Raw genomic sequence first — 20,055 nt, 5'->3', positions numbered from 1 at the left:
AAATAAATAAATAAATAAATAAATAAATAAATAAATAGAAAAAAAGAAAAGTAAGAACAGGGCTTGCTGGCACAAACCTTAATCCCAGCATGCAGGAGGCAGAGGAAGGAGGGTGTCTATGAGTTGAGGCCACTCTGGTCTACACGGTGAGTTTCAGGCCAGCTAGGGATACACAGTGAGACCTTGTTTCCCAAATAAGTTCATACACAAAGTGAATGGACACAGATTCAGACTACGGAAGTGGAGCTCTTTTTCTTTGGCCTTCCCTGCTTTGAGACAGGATTTCTCTGTGTAGCCTTGGCTGTCCTAGAATTCTCTCTGTAGACCAGGCTGGCCTCTAAGTCACAGAGATCTCTTTTGTTTCTGCCTCCCAAGTGCACCACTATTGCCTGACTTCTTTCCTTGGCTTTTTGGGTTTTTTTCGTTGCTGGTTTTAGAGACAGGGTCCTTGTACTGCATCTTAGTCTAGCCTCAAACCCTAGTGGTCAGTCACTAGGTAGCCTAGGCCTTGAATTTATGATAATTCTCCCAAATTATGGGGTTACAGGTATGAACCATCAAGCCCAACTAGTGTTTTTATTATTAGTTATTACTTTGTCTATGTGTGTGTGTGTGTGTGTGTGTGTGTGTGTGTGTGTGTAAGGTGGGGGAGGAGACAGGGGCGTGTCTAACTCTGTGGCATGGCTGCCCTCAGATGTAAGGCCATTGTTCTGCCTCAGCATGAGTGCTGGTATTATACACATATACCATTGTGTTCAGCTTGATACATTATTTTCAATAGCTAAGGGGCCCCAGTTCTTCAAGGGCTGGTGTCCTCTGACATAAAATGTATGATCTTCAGACTGTCCCTAGAGCTTGCTTCTTCTGTGACGTGGTATAGAAAGTGACTTTTCACCCTTTCACTTATATTAAAGAGCTTCTTAGAGATGGGAGGGTCAAACAAAATGTCCTTTTTGAGCTGTAAAAAAAAAAAAAAAAAAAAAAACAACCCAAAACATAGCCTGGTATAGTGGTACACACCTTTAATCCTAGTACTCAGGAGGCAGAGAGGAAAAGTCTGTCTGAGTTTAAGGCCAGCCGGGGATAATAGTGGGACCCTCAAATAAACATAAGTCTAAATCTCCTCCCTTTAAACCTTCCGGTCACAGGCAGGTCTGGTGGAGCAAGGCCTACAAAGCAGCCAATCGGTAGGCTGAGGGAAAAGGATCACAAACTAAGAAATGGTGGTGCCTGTCTTTAATCCCAGCACTCAGGAGACAAAGGCAGACTGATCTCTTGAGTTCGAGGCCAGCCTGGTCTAGGGAGCAAGTTCTAGGAGAGCAGGCTACAGAGAAATGCAGTTGGAGTGGGGGCCGGAGGGGGAGAGATCACAGACTTAAGACTAGCTGGCCAATTTAGAGAAATTCTGTTTCAAAGAGTTAAAAACAGCTAAGGGTATAGCTCAGTTGTGAAGCACCTGTCTAGCTCTGGGCTCAGTTCCCAGTACTGCACACAGACAGAGAGACAGGACACAAGTTTGTAGTTGTAGCCTTAGTACTTGGAAGGCTGAGGCAGGATGACCAGTTTCTTGTCAGGAGAGGGAGGGAGGGAGGGAGGAAAAGGAGGAGGAGGAGCAGAAGGAGTGGGAATCATTGGTGTTCAAACTTTGCTTTCTGTGATTTAATGCCGTCAATTAGGTAGTTTCTTTATTTCACTTGGTTTTTAATGTCCTACTCCATATTGGGCAAATGATCATCTTTTAGCAGTCGAGGACCTGACTGAGACACCTTCAGCAGTGGTAATTCAGTGGGAGTCCGGAGAGGGAGCTAGTTTGCAAGAAGCACCTTACCCAACCCAAGGACACCAGAAACAAATTCCCATAGGAGATGGCCCACAACCTAGACCTCCTAAGCTGGTGGGGGCCAAGTTGGAAGACATGGAAAGATCACGTACACACTTCCAGCGAACCGAGAAACATCCCACAGTGTTCCAGGAATCAGAAGCAGCCTCCTGTCTTGGCCCACGACCCTGGGGTGAAGCAGGGGCTGTGCAAGCAGAAGAGGCAGAGGAAAGGGGAAGCTAGGGCCTTGGCTGGTAAGCCACCTAAACTTTGGACTCCGGGGGATGGAGATCCTCATAGTATTTTGTAGGAATCGTTAATAGTTAATCTCTTAGAACATGTGAATTGAAAATTTTTATGTAAATTACTTTCCATTTTTACACTACTAGCAGTTGGAAGAGACATATCATAAACTTCAAAGGATTTACAATCTGCCACTCTTTTAATTGTGTTTATTCCAAACACTCTCCACACCACAATGGATGCTGAAAATGAATACATTAGGTAGAGGGAAGCCGTCCATCTTTGGTCCTGATGTTTATTAAACAGAAAGACCCAAAAACCATGCAATTATTCTTGGAAAAATGTGCATGAATGTGTGGTATTTGGAACTTTATTTAGAATCCAAATGTCATAGACATCTGGACACAAAAATTATGCAAGAGAGACCTTTAGAAATGTGTTGCTAATTATTGACTCATCACTGCAGCCACACAGCTGAGCCTTTGCCGAGGCGCTGTGTGTGCTACCATGGTAGACCGCGGTTCTCTCAAGTCACAGTGTATTCTCACGAGATCCCCTACATGGCTCCTATCGCCGAGCTCTTCACAGAGTTAGCGAGAAAACTTGTAAGCTTCACAACTCAGCGGGCTATATTGGCCCTGGGGAGTGTGCAGTACCAGCCCAAGAAAGCTTGGACAGGAGAAGAGCTAGCACCAAGCTAGCTGAAGGCTTGGGGGAGGACGCAGAGCAGCCGGGTGGGATGCAGAGGTGATGCGAAGGCTCGGAGGCAGAACTGGACACTCCTAGCTCCCTTCTCCAGACACACCATTTAAACTCCCTGGGCTCTATCTTTCCATTAAATCTATAATATAAAAACATCATACTTTGTTTAACCTTAAAGCATAGATTACACAATATGAGTCCATCTAGAAATGACTGTTATGTTGCACAGAGTCCCAAGAGAAGATCTCTATGAACAAGGCAAGACCCCTGTTCTCCTAGAGCTGAGATTCTAAGAGGAAGAAAAGACGACAGAAACATCTCTCCATAGTGCTGGTTGGTTCTCTGTCAACATGGCACAAGCTATATGCATTTGAGAAGGTGACTCAATTGAGAAAATACCTGCACAGACCAGGCTGTGTGCAAGCCTAAAGCCCTTTGTCAGTGGGACCACCCTGGAGCGGATGGGCTGATTAGGCTGAGCAAGTCGTGGGGAGCAAGCAACAGCACTCCTCCATGGTCCTGTGTCAGCTCCTGCCTCCAGTTTCCTGCTCTGGCCTGACTTCCAGCAGTGATGAAGAGTGTAAGTTGGAAACCCTTTCCTCTCTAGTTTGCTTTTGGTCATGGTGTTTCATCACAACGATAGCAACCCTAACGTAGACACATAGTTACCGTGCTAGTTGTGACACAGTTTACAAAGGAACCAAGGCAAGATCACATCCTAGAGAAGAAGGGGCTGGTCTGGGGGTCCTGGGACCTGAACATGTCTCCTGCTTTGGGAAATCTTGGATTCAGTCATGTTTGACAGACAATGCAAGTGCCCAGTCTGGAGGGACACAGAGAACCAGGAGGGCAGGATGACAGGAAAGCGGTCAGTAGGCCACGTAGATGTGCGTGGCAGTGGGGTGGAACTCGACTTTACAGGTCCAGCGGGCAGGCCCTGCTGGGTGGGAAGGGATACACTCTCATTTTCACTTTTCTTCTTCTTCTTCTTCTTCTTCTTCTTCTTCTTCTTCTTCTTCTTCTTCTTCTTCTTCTTCTTCTTCTTCTTCTTCCTCTTCCCCTTCCCCTTCTCCTTTTTTTTTTTTTTTTTGGAGGCAGACTTTCTCTATGTAGCTTGGGAGCCTGTCCTGGCACTCACTCTGTAAACCAGGCTAGCCTCAAACTCCTAAAGATCCTCCTATCTCTGCCTCCCAAGTGCTGGGATTAAAGGCGTGCGCCACCACTGCCTGGCAGCTCTGGCTTTGCAGTGATGTCTTCCTGTGTATAGTACTCCCCTTAACTCACTGATAACCCCAAATACGCACATCACCAAATTCAACACAAACATTGTCAGAGCAAAGGGCATTCATTTAGGATTATTTTTTGCTTAGTGACTTTTTTCATTCAATTCAGATCAAGGTTATTAGAGCTGTGAGTCAATTTGAGCCAGCGTCCACATTCACATCCACAGTGAAACATTTAACTAAGGACCTAGACCAATAGCCTGTCCTATGGTCTGCCCCTTCCGCACCACTGTGCCCTCCCCAAAGATGTCGTGATCTCTTATCACGAGTGTGAATATATATATATATATTCTTGCTTGTTCATTAAATATTTAAGCAACACAGAAAAATACTGGTGAATAACAACAAAAAAATCAAGATATATGGCCAGTTAGGAGAAAGCTAAGTAATAAAAGACATTATCACCATAGGTTTCTGAAGTAACGATATTAGCATACCATCTTAGTGCATTTACTATAAATACAGTCACCACACTTTAAAATGTCATTTATGTGCTGTTTGTTTGAAACCCAAGAAGTCTTTCTCTAGAATGGATATAATCATCCAGGGCAGCCACAAATATCCTCTTAACCTTTACATAGTCAAATTACAGTGAGTAACACCACAGGTTAAAAACTGAATCGAGCTCGGGGAATCCTGCGGAAGAGGTGGAGAAAGGATTGAAAGAGCCAAGGGGGTCAAGGGCATTACAAGAAAAGTCACGGAAACAACTAACCTGGCCTCATAGGCGCTCACAGCTGGGGAACCTACAGGGGACCCACCTAAGTGTGACAGTTGTGTAGCTTAGTCTATTGAGAGACTCCTAACAGTGGGAGCAGGGCTTGCCCCTCCTGTTTTGACAGGCTCTTGAGAACCATTCCTCACACTGAGTTGCCTTGCCCAGCCTTAATGGAAGGGGAGGAGCTTAGTCCTACCTCAACTCCATATGCCATGCTTTGTAGACACCCACAGGAGACCGACCACTTTCTGAGCAGAAACAGAAGACAAATGAGATGACAGGGGAGGGAGGAAAGGAGGGGAAACTGAAGTCAGAATGCAAAGTAAATGAATAAAATTAATAATAATAAAAAAGAAAGAGCCACGCAGTGGTGGCACACACCTTTAATCCCAGCACTCAAGAGGCAGAGGCAGGTGGATCTCCATGAGTTCAAGGCCAGCCTGGTCTACAGACTGAGTTCAGGACAGGCTCCAAAGTTACAGTGAAACCCTGTCTTGACAAAAGTCAAGAAAAGAAAGAAAGAAAAAGTTTTCACGGAGGCTCAAGTTTCCTTTCTGTAAGAAGGCAAATATCTTCACATGTTCCGAGAGTGCAAGTAAAGCCCAGGAGAAAGGTTCTGCCACCTCCATTTCTATAACCCCTTCCTTGAAAGTTCTCCTATCAGACTGTGAACAGCAATTAGTTGACTGGGGTCAGTTTTTTTGTTTTGTTTTGTTTTGTTTTGTTTTTTTGAGACAGAGTCTGACTCTGTAGACCAGGCTGGTCTTGAACTCACAGAGATCCGCCTGCCTCTGCCTCCCGAGTGCTGGGATTAAAGATGTACACCACCACTGCCATCTTTAAATCTCATCTACAGTCCAGAGACTGCGCTTTGTCCGCAGATTATTGTCTTTTTATCCTTGCCAAAGTTGTTGTTTCCTTCAATATTATTTAAAGTTAATAAAGAAGTCTGATTAAACGAGACATTAATGTTTATCTGCTTGGTAGATGAGTAAACTTCACAATGTGTGCATCCTCGAGAATGAGAGGTTCAGGAAGTAGCTTCACTGCTGTGCAGTCTCGTGACCTGAGCGAGTCCAGGAACTCATTTGAGAAAAGAGAAAGTGGGGGCAGTTGCTTTAGGGGAAGGAGAGCAGTGGTACATTAGTAAAATACCACAGAGCACAGAGAGGGGGACTACTGGATCGGGTTGGGGACTCAGGAGATGGGGGACAGTAGCCAATGTTAGTCAGAATGAAAATGCAACCTGGAAACCTACTGTCTGTTAATGCACCTGGAAAACCTAAAGGGAGCTTGGAGGCAGATAGCTCAGGCAGCTAAACAATGCTGGTCTAAAGGCAATGGATTACTAAACACAAACCTCAGAGCCAGGTGTGGCATACCTCCCTTGGAGCTGTCCTCCGCCCCAGAGCCCCAAACAGTACCAGCTCTTGCTATTGCTCTGGGCTGCTCACAAGAATTAGTTGATAAGACGGTATCTCTGAAGCCTGAATATTCTATGGATGCAAGATATGGAGGAGTCAGCTGGAACTGAGCTGAAGCTTCCTCCATGCTCTCAAGTAGCCTGGATTGGCCTTGAACTCACCAGTGTGCTGAGGGTAGCCTTGAACTGATTCTCCTGCTTCAGGGTCCTCAGAGTTAGAGGAGTGACCAGGCCCTCGCATTCTACAACTCCATGAATAAGTTTCTGTATTTTTCATTACAGTTCTGTGAGTGGACCATATTTTCTGTTCCCAAGAGAAATTACAATTGTCCTACCTTTCGAAGTAGATTTTTGATTAAATTTAGTGGTTTAAATGAGAATACCCTGTGTAGGCTTATTTGAATGCAGTTTGAACCAGCTGGTGAAATAGTTTGGGAAAGATTAGGAGGTGTGGCCTTGTTGGAAGAGGGGTGTCACTGGTAAATGGGAATTGAGATTTCAACAGCACAGACTATTCCAATGAGCTCTCCCTGTGTCTTTTATTTTTATTCTTCAGTTTTTTGAGACAGGGTTTCTCTGTAGTTTTGGTGTTTGCCCTGGAACTAGCTCTTGTAGACCAGGCTGGCCTTGAACTCACAGAAATCCACCTGCCTCTGCCTCCTGAGTGGTGGGATTAAAAGTGTGAGACACCACTGCCAGAAAAAAATAAAGTCTTTTTAAAAATAATGTCATTTTTACAATATAAGACATCATATCAAAAAATAAATGAAAACCATCTTTACATTGTATTTTTTATTTTTATTTTATGTACATTGGTGTTTTGCCTGCATGCATGTCTGTGTAAGGGTGTTGAATCCCCTGGAACTGGAGCTATAGACAGTTGTGAGCTGCCATGTTGGTGCTGGGACTTGAATCCGGGTCCTCTGGAAGAGCAGCCAGTACTCTTAACCGTTGAGCCATCTCTCCAGTCCCTTACATTGTATTTTTAAATGACAGTGAGTTCCAGGACAGCCAGGGAAACACAGAGACCTGTCTCAAAAAACTAACAACAGCAACAAAACAATGAACCAACCAACTAAACAAACGATAGCAAAACACTGATCATCTCTTCAACTCATAAAAAATATTCTTGAAATTGTATATGTTATGGTTTTGGTTTAAAAGTATATGGGTAGAAAGAAAAGGTAAGTTCGTGTTGAAAGGTTAAGCCCTTCTATGTACCATACAATGGTTAGAAGTAAATTTAAAATGTACCCAAAATTCAGAAGCCAGAATTAAAAGCTTTTTTGTTTGTTCGTTTTGAGATAGGGTCTCCCTGTTACGTAGCTTTTGCTGACCTGGTCCTTACTATGTAGACCAGGCTGGCCTCAAACCCACAGAGATCCTGTCCCTGCCTCCCAAGTGCTGGAATTAAAGGCCTGTGCTACTATGACCCTCTGGATTAAAGACTTAAAAACCCAAGCATCTGATCATATCTGTAATCCCAACACTTGAGAGAGTGAGGCAAGAGGATCACTGTGCGGTAGAGACAAGTCATTGCTACATTGTATTAAGTTTCAGGCCAGCCGGCACCACTGGGAGATCCTATCTTTAAAAGCCAAACATAAAGATTTGGTCCCTAATATCATCACCAAAATCACATGGAACTGAATTTGTATTTTATCTCTGTACTAGACCAGAACCCAGTGTTTTAATCCCTCTATACATATATGAAAGATAATACAAATAATATGAGCTATGGCCCCCAAGGCCATGAATAAGTGTGGCTACTACTGAGAGAATGCTGGTCATTTCAAACACAGAACTTTCTTAAAGGAAGTCCATTCCTGAGCCACAAAGAGTCCTGGGTCCTGTTCTCCCTTTGTGCCTCTGCAATCACGGGAAACATACATGGACATGGTCAAACTGAACCTCCTTTTTTCCTCTGTGGCATGAGTAATTCTACCCAATCAACCTTGTTAAGACCACCTCCCATCCCCAGCTGTGGAGTGAGAGCAGAGAGGGAAGAGTCTGGAAGGGCCAGCCTTGAGGGGGAGTGTTCATCTTGTCTAATTTTCTCCCTTCTCAAAAAGCCAAACAAAAACCCAAACTTTTTTGGGTTTTGTTTGTTTTTGTGTCTCCCCCATATAATCCAAACTGGCCTGGAAAGCAATAATAGCCTAGGCTGTTCTCCATCTTGGAATCCTCCAGTCTCGGCCTCCACAGTGCTGGTATTACAGCCTGCACTGCCACACCCATCTTAAAACAAACCTAGGGAATTATGATTAGCTTGCTTTTTCCTTCCTTCACCCCTCCGCCTTTTTCTGAGACAGTTGTGTTAGCTCAGGTTAGCCTAGAACACACAAGTAGCTGAGGATGACCTTGAACTCTTGATCTTCTCCACAGTAGTGGGATTCTGAGCACGAACCACCACACCCAATTTCAGGAGGCCTGCTGGCTAGTTTTACGTCAGCTTGACACAAGCTTAAGTCATCTGAGAGGAGGGAGCCTCAGCAGAGAAAAAAAAACCCTCCTAAAGATCAGGCTGTAGGCAAGCCTGTGGAGTATTTACCTAATTAGTGATTGATGGGGGAGGGCCAAGCCCATTGTGGGTGGTGCCATCCCTGGGCTGGCAGTCCTGGGTTCTGTAAGAAAGCAGGCTGAGCAAGCCAGGCTGAGGAAGCCAGTAAGCCACACCCCTCATGACCTCTGCTTCAGCTCTTGCCTCCAGGTCCCTGTCCCCCTGAGTTCCTGTTCTGACTTCCTTCAGTGGTGGACTATGGTGTGGAAGAGTAAGCTGAATAAACCCTTCCCTTCCCCACTCACTTTTGGTCCTGGTGTTTAGTCTCAGCTATAGTAACCCTAAGACAGAAGGTTATCTTTTTGGTTTGGTTTTGTGCTTGGAACTTGCTGGTAGACAACTTTGATAGTTTTGAATTTATAGGAATTCTCTAACCCCTGCCTCCCGAGTCCCAGGATTACAGCGTGCGCCATCTTGTTATAGTTTAAGAAGAAAACCAGGAAGGACAGAAACATGGAGGATGGGTCTGATCTCCTTAAGACAGGACCGAAAGTGATCTCTGTTACAGTGAAGACAGGAATGACTCACTCACCTTATTTGTGGGCTGAAGAAACACCGCCCAAACTAGCTGTGTCTCTGCGCATAGCCTCCAGAAAGAGCGTTCCAATTTCCAGCGCTACCTCGTGCTTGTCAGCAGCGGACAGAGTAGTGAAGCTTTTTAGGAGGCTGCGCTTTCCTTGGCAGTCAGTGCACTGGCATTTTGTTTCCTACCTCAGCTGTCTACTCTTTGGTTATGGAGAGCAATAGTTGCTCCGTTATCCGATCGCTCCAAGTGTATCTTGAACATCACCGTTCTTAGACACATCTAGACCAGATATTCTAGTGTGTGTCCTCGACAGAAATACGCAGGAGGCAGTCCCTTGGCTTTTGTAGGATTCCTTTACATCACATGGATTTTTGTCATAGCTGGATTTTTTGAGACAGGGTTTCTCTGTGTAGCCCTGGTTGTCCTGGAACTCCGTAGACCAGGATGCTGTGCTGTAGACCAGGATGACCTCGAACCCAGAGATCCACTTGTCTCTGTCTCCCAAGGGCTGGGATTAAAGACCCGTGCCATCACAGCTGGCATTTCTTAAACTATGTGGCTATTTTGTGTCACACTTTATGTGGCAATCCACACTGAACAAGACCAATCTTGTGTGACTTCCTGGTAACAGGCGAATCAGTGTCTGTTTGCCCCACACTGGGCACGGTGGTAGATCAAACAACAATACATCCTAAGGCAGCCAGAGGGCTCTATTACAAGAGCACAGTGCTTCCGGAGGCCTACATCACGGAGGAGCTTACCCAGCATGGGTAGGCTCAATTTGCAGACAGTTCCATTGAAGAGTTCCCTCTTCCTAGCCATTGTTTACCGATGATATTACCCAGAGGAGAGACTTCGTGAGTTCATAACTTTCTGAGCATCCTGTCTTTTTAAAATATTTCCTCAGCTTAATGTGTTTAAGAATTGTCCCCCTCCCTCTAGGAGGGATTGTTTCAATTCAGAGGAAACTGCTATACAACAACCAATAGATAAATAACTAAAATAACTAGGCGGTAGCTTCTGAGGCTTAGCCAAGGTCTTGTGATGGTAGGGGCTAGAGGAACTCCTTCACTTTCGGCTAGGGAGTCTCCGAAGAGGAGCTGCCAGTCAGCAGGGTTTTGAAGGAAATACAATATATTTCCCTCTTGGCCTAAATAGAGAAAGGGAATTCTAGTAGAAACAGCTGGAAAGCAATGCTTGGAAGATGGGAACCAGATAGACAGATATGGCTAGAATATTGATGAACCGTGAGAGGAGGTGAGAGGTCAGCCTGCCTAGGACTTCCTCAGGTAGGAGAGGAGGACATTCAAAATAGGGAAGCACTCTGAGATGAAGACAAGTCTTTGTGGTTGTCATGACAATGAGGCAAAAGGGAGCAAGGGGAAGGAAGTCCAATTAAAAGTCTGGATCTGAAATGAAAGCAGTTGTAACAAGAATGGAAAGGAAAAGACAGGTTTGAGAATGGTTTGGCAGCTCCAGTCTGTCTGGCTTGGTGACAGATTGTGCTGGGAGGCGAGGAAGGGAGGAACTAGAGACTTCCAAATCACTGGCTTTGGAACATGGGGATCTTTTATTAAATCTTCTTCTAAATCATTATACATTATTCATTGTGAGATTAGAGATGCGCTCGCTCTGTGAGACATCGTTAGTTTCCGACTGAGGGATTCCCCAGATTAGAAACCAACCCTCCCACACTCCCGGGCTGCCTTCCCACCGGAAGCTGTGGGATCTGCCTGGGGGAGGGGTACACATATATGGAAAACAGCCTTTTGTCCTAGAAAAAGAAACAGGGATGCCAGAAGATACAATTAAATACTCTTTGGATACTTAGTACAAGGTGTCCCTTTCCAGGGCTTTATCACAGGCCATAGCTCCTCTGTATGTGCTTGCTCTGCTTTTGGTTTCATTGAGTGGGTTTTCCATAAAGAAAATAAGGAAAAGTTTATTTTTATTTTTTTTAAAATGTTTATTTATTATGTATACAGTATACAATATTATGTCTGTGTGTGGGTCTGCTGACCTCTTTCTGCAGACCAGAAGAGGTCAGCAGACCTCATTACAGATGGTTGTGAGCCACCATGCGGTTGCCGGGAATGGAACTCATGACCTTTGGAAGAGCAGGCAATGCTCTTAACCACTGAGCCATCTCTCCAGCCCAGGAAAAGTTTATTTAGTTACAGGGTAATCAGAAATTTGTGCTTTAAAATTGAGATGCTATTAGCAACATGGCATCTTGGTTCTTTCTGATGGATACAAATAATGAGGCGGAAGTGTATTAGGTAAGGTCGGAGGGTTAACTGATGGGACTAGGCATTCTGAAGTGCGGTTTAGGGTTCCACACTGTGTCTTTTGGGTAGCTTTCCTGGCTTCCCCCTGGCCTCCTTGTTAGGAACTGGCATGATAGCATCAGATTGCTGGGGAGCCGACGCCAGCTCCACTGCTCGTGATTTGGGGCATGTCATCAGTTTTATACAGACAGAGGGAAATACATCAGCCTCACCTCTGAGAAGAATATGATCCCCACACAGAAGCGCTCAATAGAATTTGGCTTTGTAACTAGAACCAAACACAATGGTTGTCAAACCGGCCAGCATTAGAATGTTTGGGGGCTTTGAAGACCGAATACTGGGTGGCTCAGTAGAAGACCACCTACTATAGCATGTGCAGGGCCCTGGGTTTGATCCCCAGGACACTGAAAACAGTATATAACAAAATCCTGGGGCTGGCAGCTTCCCCTGAGAACGAGTAACTTCAGGAGAGGAACTAAGCGCTCCTATACCCATGTGTATAGACCCACACACATGAAAGAAAACACGTGTCGGCCATGCTGATGACTTTGTTTGAGAGGCTAAGCTACACACAATGGGAAATTGAGTGGCAGAAGAAGCAGGCACTGAGGTGGGCATGCTCCTAACTGGTCAGCTGGCCTGTGTCTCCACTGTTCTGGTAAGAGTGTCCCCAGAGCTAGACCGCACCTTAGTCCCACTCAGAGAAACTTGAGCCAAGGTGCCTTTTCCAGAATTTCAGGGTTTTCTAGTTGAGCCTGAACTGGATGAAGACGTGGGCCATTGCACTGGGCGACCCCGGATTACTTCTCTGAGCTGCAGGATGGGTGAAACTCCGAGAATCTCATCACTGAAGTGACTCAAATGAAAGAGATAGTTTGTCTCGTCCATGCAAACAACAAACTTGTTCAAATTAGACACAAGAAACGCAAGATGGTGATTCTTAGCACTTCAATTCATGGTTTTGGTTTGTTTGTTTTTCTTTTCTTTTCTTTTTTTTTTTTTTTTAGGAAACATTTTAAAACATTTTTATTTATTTATTTATTTATTTTTGGTTTTTTGAAACAGGGTTTCTCTGTGGCTTTGGACCCTGTCTTGGAACTTGCTCTGTAGACCAGGCTGGCCTCGAATTCACAGAGATCCGCTTGCCTCTGCCTCCCGAGTGCTGGGATTAAAGGTGTGCGCCACCACTGCCTGGCTCAAAAAGAGATCTTTATACTGTACCAAATAGCAAAAGCTTGTTAAACTGCCAAAACAGTAAATTCCTTGAAGAGTCCGGGTTCCAGCGAGAAAGAGTTTCACTCAGAGAGCTCACACGCAGAGATGTTACACAGAAACCACCCATATCCTTGGCATGAGGGCACCAAGGGAAGGGACTAGAGGGAAAGGGAGAAAGAGCACTGAGCCCTGGGAAAAGAGGTGCTGTGGAAGCTCTATCTGGAAGACTTGGGGTGCTCCCCCTGCCGTGCAAAACAAAGCAGAGCTGGGATGTTAAATCAGGGAGGAAGTGTGGAAGGAATGACCCTTCCCACACACACCCCACCTTCTATCTCTTCCTGAACCCAACTAAAAGGAGTTGAGGGAACCCCCACTGTGAATCCAAGGTCCCTCCTGGCAGAGAAGGGCTTGTGGTGGAGCCATGGAGAGAGGGAGGAGCCAAGCTCTCTTTGTCCAGAGGGTTCCTATCACTCTTCAAAGAACGCCTCGGAGGTAAGGTGGGTAGAAGAATCGGAACACTCTAAACTCTAGCTGTAATTACTGCTACTGTGATTAACCTGGTTTTACAGATAAGGAAACTATAGACCCATAGACTTTAGAATCAACGGACTCCATCCTCCACCCCCAGCTAACAGTAGCAACAGATCCCACACACTCGAATCCGGACTTCTAGATGGAAATTTTGTGAAAACATAATGAGTTTCTTACAGTACAAGACAAGCATAAGATAGGGCACTGAGTGCATGCTTAATTTCCTAACTTATTACACTGAGGAGCGCGGCTACTCTTGGTAGCCAAGAGTAATGACGAGAGAGAGAGAGAGAGAGAGAGAGAGAGAGAGAGAGAGAGAGAGAGAGAGAGAAGAGAGAGGCGCCACATGTATGTGGGTGCCTGTGGAGGTCAGAAGAGGACTTCAGATCCTCTGGAGCTGGAGTTACAGATAGGTGTGAACACCCATTGTAGAGCTGGACCTTCTGCTTGAGCAGCATGTAATGTATTTAGACTATAATGACCCCTCCCCCACTCATCTCTCTAACTTCTAGAATCACCCCACCTCGCTCTCCTCCCAACTCCATATCTTCTTTTATAAATTACCCATTGATTCAGATAGTGCTGAGCTCCAGTCTTCTTGCCTTTGCCTCCCAAGTGCTAGGATTAGGGGCCTGTGCCACCATACTGTGCTGAAAGAAGACGTTGTCAAGACAAACATACTCAGCTGTGTGTCAGGTCAGCATTTCGTCCCTTCTGCTCATTTTAAACAATGAGGCGGCCATTTGCCCCGAGGTCTTTTCAGATACTTAGTGTTTCAGTTCTAGAAAGATGTAGAGAAAGCACATGTACAATTCCAGTCAGCAAAGAAATAAACAAGAACCACTTTTCCTGTGGGCTGCTGGCCACTCTGTCACACTCTCTGTCAGCTTCTCTCTGCTGATGGGAACAGTTCCCAGACACGGCCATCCTACCCAATGGCTGATGGGCTCAGTGTAAATATAAGTTCCTCTTGGCAGGCTGAGCTGCAGGGCTGTCATTGAGAAAGTCTGTGAAGCAGCATCATGAGAGAAACGGCTCTACTTTGCAAACCAACCAATGAAGGGGGCCTGGGACTCTTCCATGTACTTTCTCTGTCATTAGACAACATGTAGAAACCACAGGTGAGCCCATAAATATTGCTTCACTACAATAAGGACTGGGCTGTATGAAGTTGCCAACATTTGATGAATAAAAATGGCAGCCCCAGGCAGTTTGTCCTAATAATCCTGATACCAGCTTAATACCCAAAGGCAACATTTCATTGGCAGGCTCTCTCAGTGCCCACTCCATGACAGTCACCTCTAGTGTTTCCTCTTATTTGGACGCTTTAGGTAAACTGGAGCATCCAAGAAAACAATGCTAATGAGATTTTTAAGGTGGTAAGGTGGTCAGTAAGAATTCACATGTGAGATTAGAAGCATAGTTCTGTGGTAGAGCACTTGTGTAGAATGCTTGGAACTTTTGTTCCCTGGAGCTACCAATGAGGGTCATCTGTGTAAATCACCTACTCAGACTCCTGGCACACAGTTGATGTTCAGAACTAAGCAAGAAAGCATCACCAGAATGGTGCCCAGCATCCTCATCGTTACAGCATACTGTGACAGTCATCTTTCATGGCTACCCATTCTACGACCTGCATTAATTCACCCAGAGTCACCTTTCCAAAAAAAAAAAAAAAAAAAAAAAAAAAAACCCAATGCAAGCTAATTGCAAAACCGTATTGCAAGTGTTTGCAAGATGGCCTTTGGGCAGGCAAAATGGCCCGGTGGGAAGATTGCTTGACATGCCAGTCTGACAACTTAAGTTGGTTCCCAGAACTCAGGTGACAAAGCCAGATTCAGTGGCATGTACCTGCAGCCTCAACACTCCTGCAGCATGGAGCGAGGTGGCGGCAGGAGAGGTGCGCAGCTGACCAGGAGTCTGAGTACTACAAAGATAAACTAGAGTAAACTGGGCATGGTGGTACATGCTTTAATCCCAGGGGCAGGCAAAGCTCTGAGTCTGAAGCTCTAGCCTGGTCTCCATAGTAAGGTCAGCCAGTGCTACACAGAGTAAAGAAGGAGAGGGAGGGAGGGAGGGAGGGAGGGAGGGAGGGAGGGAGAGAGAGAGAGGGAGAGGGAGGGGGAGGGGGAGAGAGAGAGAGAGAGAGAGAGAGAGAGAGAGAGAGAGAGAGAGAGAGAGAGAGAGAGAGAGAGAACAAAACAGAGTATGACTCTGTTATACAAGCACTTCCTCTATGGTTAGCTGAGACGCTGACAAACAGAAAGGAAGCGACTTTTCATGAGTTTATACAAACTACACATCACAAATGTCATAGTGGTGACTTTTTTGTGAGCAAGATTGGGAAGTGATTTCGTACACACAGACGTCTGTCTTGTGGTGAGTGTGAGGAACTGACACGCAATACGGAGGAAACCTGAGGATTTATGAACAGGGAGGGTTTTGGAGAGTGAGAAGCCTGTTTTATATTTATGGTGTTACATCCAAGTTCTCACTTATTAGCTATATGCAAACTCTTACGATCCTACAATCCGTCAAAACTCTTTCATTTTCACTTTGAAGTCACGATCTCTGCTCTTCAACACAGAGCGCTGAGCAGTGCAGCTGGCGGGTGGGGGCGGGGGCGGGCCAGTCTGCAACGCGCAGCTGTACACGGGCCACAGGTGGCCTCTGGCCTCAGTAGACTTTCTAAGCAGAATTCTACTTCTTCTTTTTTTTTTTTTTTTTAAAGCTCCTTTACACTAACCACATCTTCAGAACACACCCTGAACCTAGTCATTTTATCCTCAGAGTTTAGGAAGTTCTGTGATTTCCTCGGTGGCTCATCACCGAGGCCAAGTCGGGGCTCACAGGTGCAGATGCGATCCTGTAGGTCTGTGACCAGGCACCTGCTGTTTTGTGTCAATCAAGTACTTGATTAATTAATTTTTGTCTGTTGGGATTTTGAGACAAGGTCTTGTATGGCCCAAGATGGCTTTAAATTTACTACACGGTCAAGAATGACCTTGGACTCCTAATCCTCCTGCCTCCACCTCCACAGTGCTGGGGTTACTGGCACATCATGGGCGCCTGGCCTAGAGGTTTCCTTTGGAAGATTCTCCTACGATACCCAGGCTGGAAGCCAGGGTCTTGAACACACTAATGCAACTCTCTACCTCAAACCACAAGCAGAGTAGCTTTGAAACTAGACATATCCACTTTTATGAGCTGTTAGCATCTCCCAGGCAAGGAAGCCAACCCTAAATTTATCATTTTCCTCTTGACCTCTCGTTAATTTTGCTTCTATTCATTCATTGCCTGATCAGCAGGTTGCTTACGCAAAGCGCTGTCCACTTCCTTCCACAGTCACGTTCTCTGATGAGACCCTGTCTCTAAGCCCCGCCCTTCCTCCTAGTTCTATTACTACTATTGGTCCAAGCTCCCAAGACCTCTTGCTCCCACTGTTTGCTGTCAGTTCCTAGGCCATTTAGAACAGTGTTCGTTTAAAGTGAAATTCTCTCAAAATCCTAGAACCGGTGACAGGGAACTCCAGGAACGCCGCACTCTCCTGCCATTTCTACTCTTTCTTTCTTTCTTTCTTTCTTTCTTTCTTTCTTTCTTTCTTTCTTTCTTTCTTCTTTTTTGTTGTTGTTATTGCTTTTTTTTTATTTTGTTTTGTTTTTGATACAGGTTTTCTCTGTGTAACAGCCCTAGCTGGCTGGAACTTGCTCTGTAGACCAGGCTGACCTTGAACTCACAGAGATCCCCCCCCCCTCTGCCTCCTGAGTGATTAAAGACCTGTGCACCACCACCGACTGGCTCTACACTTTTTCTTAAGGGAAAGCAAATTTTATCGAGAATTAGAGTAACAGTTCCCTGAGCTGGGAGTCGTCCTGAAGATGGGTTGCCCCTCTTTGCCCACTCTTGTGTGTCTGTGTGTGCACAAACATGTGTGTACACAATCGTGTGCATATGTATGGAGGTCAGAGGTCATTGTTGGGTTCTTCCTCAATCACTCTCCACACTATTTATTATTGTTACTGCTTATTATTGTTATTATTATTACTACTATTATTATTATGAAGATAGACTCTCACCGAACCTATAGTTCTCCAGTTTGGCTAAATTGGCTGCACTGAGTCCCAGGGATCCTCCTGTGCCTGGCTCTGCAGGGCTGGGATTACAGGTGTGCTTTTTTAAGAAAAATTTGTTTGTGTGTGTGTTTCTATGTTTCTGTCTGTTTGGGCATGTCCATATGAATGTGGCTCCCCTTCAAGACCACAGACATCAGGTCCCCTGGAACTGGAGTTACTTACAGGTTTGCTGCCCACAGGGGTGCTGGCTGAACCCTCTGCCAGAGTGGTCCTTTCTCTTCAACACAACCATTTCTCAGGTCTACAGGTGTGAGTCATGGGTATGGGCCTCAGGTCCTCAAGCATGCACCCAGAAAGCCCTTGAGTCTCCCCAGCACAGTTTCTCTACCCCTACCTCCTGTGGATTAACTGCTAAGAATTAAATGTCTCTGACAAAGGACTCTACTGCTTTAAGCATCAGATGAGTGCTAACTAGGTTATAAACGCCCAAAAGAGCCTGAGGCTGACAGCTCTACCACACAGGTGATGTTTCTTAGATTCTGGAGGATAAGGATTTCTGTAGAGATAATGTTCGTTCATTTCCACATCATTGAGCTTGTTTAATGGACATCATCACTTAAGCAAAGAAATGCGGAGAATTAAACATTTTAATGTGTAAAGTCAGATGTACTGGAGCACAATATAAACCCAGCTTGTGGGAGGTAGAAGCTAGGGAATCAGGAGTTTGCCTCCTCTCTCAGTTCCTTTGACAGTGTGGGACCAACCTATGCTTCATGAGGCCCTATCTCAAAACAAAACCGAATAAAATATAAATATAAACTAATTTATTAACAACCTAAGGGTGTTCATGGGGCTCTGTTCCCTTGGCATGATCCATAACCAAAGAGGAAACTTTCTTCTTGTATCTCTTCTTAGACCAAATTTCTCCTGTACAAGAAATATGTCTTGTTCATCTCTGTCCCCAGAAAGGATCCATAGGTTGGACTTCAGTGTTCATCTCTGGGTGGGGTGTGGGAATGTGTGGTCGGCTCCTTTTGGATGCAATGCTAGGGATTGAACCCAGGGAGTCATGCTTGCTGAGCTGGTCTCTATCACTGAGCTATATATACTTCATGCTTTGTTTCGAGAAAGGGTTTCTGTGTAGCCCTGGCTGTCCTAGAGCTCACTCTGTAGATCGCACTGTCCTCGAACTGTCTGCCTCTCTTCTCGAGTGATGGGATTAAAGGTGTGTGCCACCACTGCCCAATTTTATAATCTTTTTAATTTTTTCATTAGCAAAACGACACAGGAGAAGAGTAGAAAGGAAAAGGAGAAAAGTGGGGCAAGAGAGGAAGAAGAGTAGGAGAATGCGGAGGAGGAGGAGGAGGAGGAGGAGGAGGAGGAGGAGGAGGAGGAGGAGGAGGAGGAGGAGGAGGAGGAGAAAGAAGAGAGGTGGAGAAGAGGGAGGAGGGGGAAGGAAGGAGGCGGAGTCATAGCCTTGGCAGATCTAAAATAGGATCCTATCTGCCCAAACTTTGTGTCTCTTTTCCCACACATATGCTACAAAGTAAATCTTGGTAAAAGGAAAGTTTACAAGAGGTAGGGAAGTTTGGAAAACCACAGCCAGATGGGGCTTCCCGCACTCAGCTCTATCTTGCAGTTCAGGTATTCAATCCGACTTTGTGTTTTATTTTTATTTTTTAGTTGGAATCATTCCCCCTGCAGGATTCTCTCCCCAATGGCTCCGCCACCTCCCACTCCATCTCAAATGTGCTGTTTCATCCCACACTGAAGTCTTTGCAGCATTGACTCGTTTCTCAACCTTCCTTTGGGTTGCCAGCCTTGCCAAGCTGCTAGCCAGCTGGAATGTTTCTCCTTGTCACAAGGACCCCGGGTGGGGTGGGTGGGGCAGGGGAGAGGTCACTGGAGAAGGGACCACTGGGACCCTCCAGGACCGTGAGTCTTTTCCCTTTCACTGGAGCACTGTGGCCTCATTACCTCCCTTCCTTCTGGTCTGATATCTAAAAGCCCCCATGTATGTCCCAAGTGGTGAAATGTCTAGCGTGACCCTGAGAACTCGAGTTCCTGTGACCCAACAAGTTGAAAACTTGTTTAGGGATTTTAATATAATAAATTAGTTAAGTGCTGTCTGTGTTTTCCCTGTATTATCAATTTAAAGAACAATTGCTTGGGGCTGGAGAGAGGGCTCAGGAGTTAAGGGCATGAATTACTCTTCTGGAGGACCTGAGTGCTGTCAGGTCCATCATGCAGCAACTTGGCAAATGTCTAGCCATCCCAGGTAGCTTCCAGGTTCCAGAGCCGAGCATACGCCATCATGCGCTCAGTCGACTTACTTAGGACCCTACACTGAGCGATCTCTCCAGGACCCTCAAATCCTACCTGACCTAAGTGCAGCGTGGTCACGTGATCTACACGTGCCACAGCTACATAAGCCCCTGTGCACAGGCGCTAGGCTGCCTTTAAAAGCTGGACATGCCTGCTCCAAGCGCTCTTCCACACCAACTTACTCAGGCCTCTGCCTCTGCTCTCCCTCCCTCCCTCCCTCCCTCCCTCCCTCCCTCCTTCCCTCCCTCCTTCCCTCTCTCCTTCCCTCCCTCCTTCCCTCCCTCCTTCCCTCTCTCCTTCCCTCCCTCCTTCCCTCCCTCAGATCTGTGTACATTTCTCTCTCTCTCTC

At 45.7% G+C, this 20,055-nt stretch overlaps 1 long non-coding RNA gene across 2 annotated transcripts in view; it reads right to left on the bottom strand.

Moving 5' to 3' along the window:
* The window catches only part of LOC126513379 (uncharacterized), a 1,096,546-nt gene that overhangs the window by 502,396 nt on the left and 574,095 nt on the right, over positions 1–20,055 (bottom strand). The gene's annotated exons all lie outside the window — the stretch shown is intronic.

Source organism: Alexandromys fortis, unplaced genomic scaffold (genome assembly GCF_014885135.2).
Source record: "Alexandromys fortis isolate MF-2015 unplaced genomic scaffold, M_Fortis_MF-2015_v1.1 scaffold_74, whole genome shotgun sequence".
NCBI lineage: Eukaryota > Metazoa > Chordata > Mammalia > Rodentia > Cricetidae > Alexandromys > Alexandromys fortis.
Note: the sequence above shows the minus strand (reverse complement) of the source record. Positions and strands in the feature narration are given on the sequence as shown.